Below are 5,375 nucleotides of genomic sequence, written 5' to 3' on the forward strand. Positions count from 1 at the left end.
ATGATTCCTTGGCCTAGAAAATTCCCCCTCAATTGTCTGGGATCATGAGCCCACCCTGCACAGTGTCAGCCCAGCAGACTCTGGGCCTTTCCCAGATGTCTACCAGCCTTGGCCTTTGGGGTCCAGAGCTGCCTTCGGGGAGGGGACAGGCTTGCCAGCCCCCTCCTTTTTCCTGCCTGTGGAGTCTGACCCCTTCTAGGAACCTATACAACCAAGGCCCCCCCAAAGGTCCTGGACTGCCCCCTCCTCTTCCTGCGCCCCAGTAACTCCCGCTTCTTTACCTCTCCCCTCAGAGCGGGACCTGGCCCTTCATCTCTGCTTCACCCGTGGGGGAGCAGCTCCTACTGCGAGCGCTTTGTGGAATGAACCGCAGTGTCACTCAGGACTAGAACTGAAAGGAAAACGTTCCCTTTCTGGCATCAGGAGACACCTAAGGCCACGCAGCAAATGCTCCGCTCCCTCAGGCTTTCTCACGTCCACACGCTTCTGCAGTTAATACCTTCAAACCCCCAGATGTTTGCCTTTTTGTTAAGTGAAGGTGCCCTGCAGGGAACACATGGGTGTGTGCGCGTGTGTTGAATCCTATCATGAATGCCGCAGTTTATCCACAGCCCCTGCGGTGGGAGTATCTCCTCCCCATTCTCTCCCAGAACAGACAAGATGGAGGGGCTCCCCCTGAGCCTGGGTTGGGGAAGGGGGTGGAAGGCAGGGCCCAGTCCCTCACAGAAATGACTCAAATGTCCAGGCTGCCCAGGAGATGGGCAGAGCTGTTCTTCCTGGTGCACCCGGAGGGAGGCACAGTTTAGTAAGAAAGTGAGGTATTCAGCATCTCCCCACAATTTGCTGGCATTTCATTCAACTTCTAAGCTTCAACGGCCTTGAGAAAACCAAACAAGAAAAGGGGCAAACCCGAGCCCCCACCTCATGCTGTAGGTGTGGGTGCAAGGAATGGCTGTGAGCAAGCCCCCCCCCTCCCCCACTAAGTCGTTAAGGGATGGGTTTATTGAGCTCCTGCTCTGTGTTGTCATAGGAGTCATTCCTGTAATAGCCACTTCCAATGTGCTACTAGTTGACGTGCATGCACCTTTCCTTTGTCACAGCAACCTTAGGACATAGCTGCCATCACCATCCTCACCTGCAGATGAGGGCACAGAGAGGCTGAGCTACTTGCCCAGGCTCACGTAGCTAGTCAGGATTGACCCAGGTATGGAGATCAGATAAAGGACGATAAGACAATGACCAACCACCCTGTGCTTGAGCTCCAAAAACAGAGAGGGAACACATAACCCAGCAGGTGCTGGGGTACATGTCCTGACTTCAGGAGGTCTTTGGGAATCAGGTAAAGAGGGGAAAGGTGCTGGGGGGGGGGGGCCTTGGTCACATACAAAGGTGGAATGGCACATACAAAGAGGTGGGGGGACGCTTGGCCTGTGCAGGAAACTAGCTGGTTTGCCAAGGCACACAAGGTACCCGGGGAATGCAGGGCAGAGGCCTCAGAGATTTGAAAGTATTGAATTCAATCAGTCATCTTTAAGTAATTGTTTTAAAATATGTTTTTATTGATTGCAGAGAGAGGAGAGATAGAAACATCAATGATGAGAGAGAATTATTGATCAGCTGCCTCTTGCACACCCCCTACTGGGGATCGAGACCTCAACCCCGGGCATATACCCTGACTGGGAATCGAACTGTGACTTCCTGGTTTATGGGTTGGTGCTCAACCACTGAGCCACACTGGCCGGTCTAAATCATTTTTAAATTTTAGTTTGAAAGCAGTGACATGGAGCCCCCAAGACACTGTAAGAAGAACAGCTCCTTGGGGCAGAAATCAGGAGTTCCTGGTTGACAGCAGAGCTGGCTCAGGGCCAGCACGGGGTCAGGGCTCAACAGACAATGACTGATGGTCACACTGATGGTCACACTCACCTATTCCCTGCTGCTTCAAAACGTGCCGACCTTAGGACCACGTCAGTAAGTTGAGACACGATGAAATGGGATGTTATTAGTGTTCAGTTGGCGATAGTTGAGTCTCCAGCCTCCTAGACTGGGACTCATGTAACTCATTGCAGAGCCCCCTCGCTCCCACTATTCCAGGTTCCTGACCTAGAAATAAATCTGAGTCCAGCTGTCAGATTCCATCAGAAGTCCCCTCCCCACGGGACCCCAACCTCTGTAGGAAACACAAGCCCGTCAAGTTTCCATGGATGGATATGTACCCAAGTCATCTTCAATGCCATGGGAATCCAGACTCTCAAAAAAAAGTGGCCCCAGCCCCTTAGAGCTCACCTTCCTGGCATTGAACTTGAGAACTTTACGGAGCAGCAGAGAAGACACTGAAGTTCACAAACCCTTCACTCTCCTTGAGGTCCCATAGGCCAGCTCATTCAACAAGGTCACCAGACAAACCTGTCCTTTTCTGCATTCTTTGCTGGCGGTCCCTCCTTATCTGAGCTCACTGCATCACTTGAGTTCAGCAACCACGAGGGGTTCACCCCTGGCCACATTGGCGGAGAACCTACACTGTGTCAAGTGCCGTGCTGGGAGCTGGGGTTGTAGTGACCAGGTAGTAAACTGCCCTCATGAGCTCACATCTCCATTCCCACATCCCTGAAGTCTCCCCCTGAGCTACCTCAGAGGGGAAAGACAGCCCTGCTGCCTTGCTGCCCACAGCGGCATCTGAGGAAGTGGGGCAGGGGAGCGTTGTGAATGGCCAGCCCCAGGAGAGGGCCACCTGAGCACCCTCTTCTCGCAGCCCTGCCCTTTCGGCAGACACACCACACATGGGTGTCCTCCTCGTCGGAGTGGTCACTAGCCGAGACCCTCACCAGCCTTTCTCCGCTCCCTCCTTGCCCTGCCCACCACGAAATTGTGCTGGAACCCAACTGTACCCTCAAAAGGGCAGGGTTCATTCCAGTTGGGCCCATCATTGTGTCCAGTGGTGCGTTGGTAAATGTTTAACAATCAGCGTGTTGAGAAAAAGGAAAGCCCTGATTCACAACGTTTGACAATTTCCAGGGTGTAAATATTCCTGCCGTGGCCGATTTCAAGCTGCCAACATGCATGGCTGGACGTGGAGTTGGAAAGAGATGGGCCCCATGAGAGAGTATTTCCGCCCTACAGACAGCAGACCGGGGGACAGCGGACAGAGCGGGAGGGCCAGATTCAGCTCCTGGCCCGCGGAGCCTGAAACACTTACTCTCTGGCCCTTGTACAGAAAAAGCTTGGCGACCCCTGCAACAGACATAAATAACCTCCAGAACAGAGATACTAGTAAAACATAGAAGAATAATTAGGAAGTGATGCGTTTTATTACCTTTTAAAATATATAATTTATTTCGTGGTAACTGTAATTTATTCTTGTTTAATGGCTCTTTGACAACCGGCTTGCAAGCTTCCTGAAGAAGGAACAGTCGGCTCTCATGAGCCAGTAGAGATGAGTTAGCTCCAGCATGCCACTACCTGTTTCCCTGCGCCGGGCCCCGAGTCCGTGCACAGGGGCTATCTGCTGAATGGTTGGAAATCTAACTGCACTGCCAAGGGTCTAAGCACTAGGCAACATTGCCCTGACCCTTCAGTCTTTCATTCCGTTCCCTCAAACACCTCTTAGCACCTGCTGAGTGCCAGGGACTTTGTTGAGTGCTACAGATCCAGTTGACACAACATCTCCTCTTGGAGCTCAGAGTTGAGTGGGGGGAACCAGACACCCCCCCCCCCGCAAAAATCACCACCCTCCCTCCCCCCCCCCCACAAAAAAAAGTATGCCAAGAAGAAAACAGCCTCTTCCTTTTTCCAACTGTGTGTGTCTTCGGGTTGGTTTCCTACAAAGTGGGGTCCTAGCAGTACCTTTTTCCAGAGCTGAAGAAGTGAAGTGAGGTCAGCGATGCCAAGCCCACAGCCTGGCCCAGAGTGAGCACTTGGAATAAGCTTCGGCTGTTTCACTTCACCTCCGTCATTTTAGAACCCATGTTTCTGCGGCCTTGGATATGGATCCTCCAGCCCGTCCATGTCTCTGGCCTTTCCCATTTGCCCAGCAGCTGGAGTGCAGACTCTCCTGATCAACATCTCGGCAGGGCTTCCAACCTTCATTGGCACCAGATCGTTCTTGGTGGCAGGCGGCGGTCCTGAGCATTGGAGGCCATTCATCCCGGCCTCTGCCCACAGATACGAGCGTCATCCCCAATTTGTGACAACCAAACGGTCCCAGACTTTGCCACGAGTCACCTGGGATCCCAAGCCGCTGCTGGTTAGAAACCGGGGTTGGAAGGAGGATGTTTCCCCCGCCCTCCGTGGGCACAGGCAGCTCCCCAGCCACCCTGTGGGCTGCAGTCTGGGGAGATTATATTGCTCACACTCATGCAACAGCACATTCCTCCTCAGACGCCACTTCTGGGGGTGCAGCACACTCAACGCCGGCTTTATCAGACTGTCCAGGAACACAGGATGGGATAAGGTACAACCTCTTTTAAGTCCTGTTTTTGGAGCCTATTCAACAACACGAGGCCACACTTGTTATAAAATGCCAAGCACCAAAAGCAGGCAACAACATTGTTTGTTCTCACGTGGTCCCTTTTCATAGCTACTCATGGGGCTGTTGCTTTTGGGGAACTCTCTGGAAGCGCCGTCTGAAAACTCCGTCTGGAAATTACATCAGCTAGGAGATCACTCCCGAACCTCATGTTTACCAGGCATGAGACACCACCATAATGGAACACACACGCTGTACTGATGGCATCTAATGTGCTGATCACCTCATAAAATGTGCTACTCTTCCGGTATAAGGAGAGGAGTTGTGTTTTTATCCTAAAGTTGATGAACATCTTCCTCTTCTGAGCTGAGGTGAAGTCAGTGCATTTCCTAGGCTCATCGGCAGGGAGGGGAGAGGGGAGGGGGCCCTATTCTATTCATCAGCCTGCGATGCCGGTAGCTGAGAGGTCACTGTGCCGCTCACCCACCCGCGCTGGTTTCAGGGGGCAGAAGAAGAGGAACATGAAGTACCATCCTCTCCCCCTTTTCTGTCTCATTTTCACCAAATGATGAAGTCTGAGGTTAATTTTTTTTAAGTAAAGGGTGTCCCAAAATTCACGCAAGAAGTAATTTTGGTAGAAAACACAGGTTTATAATAAAAAACTGTAAATTTTTTATTGATTCATAAAGTATACAGTATAGGGTTATGTATGGAATAGCATATTGGGTAAATGGCCTCCATGGCTTTGCTGGCACATACGCACTCTTTTGTTGAAATTTTCCATGACCGTTTTTGCATAAATGTGGCTGAATTTCGATGAGGCTCATTTTTATCTTGATGGCTTGGTTAATCGACAAAATTGTCACATTTGGGTTTCAGAAAATCCACGAGTGATTGTTGAGAAACAAAC

At 51.4% G+C, this 5,375-nt stretch overlaps 1 long non-coding RNA gene across 1 annotated transcript; it reads left to right on the forward strand.

Annotated features, from left to right (window-relative positions):
- Positions 1 to 69: 69 nt before the first annotated feature.
- Positions 70 to 3,734, forward strand: LOC106696898. Its single transcript, XR_001347883.2, has 3 exons — positions 70 to 1,339; positions 1,766 to 1,971; positions 2,095 to 3,734. It is a non-coding gene; the product is annotated as an uncharacterized LOC106696898 (long non-coding RNA).
- Positions 3,735 to 5,375: the final 1,641 nt, after the last annotated feature.

This window comes from Myotis lucifugus, unplaced genomic scaffold, assembly GCF_000147115.1.
Source record: "Myotis lucifugus unplaced genomic scaffold, Myoluc2.0 scaffold_35, whole genome shotgun sequence".
NCBI lineage: Eukaryota > Metazoa > Chordata > Mammalia > Chiroptera > Vespertilionidae > Myotis > Myotis lucifugus.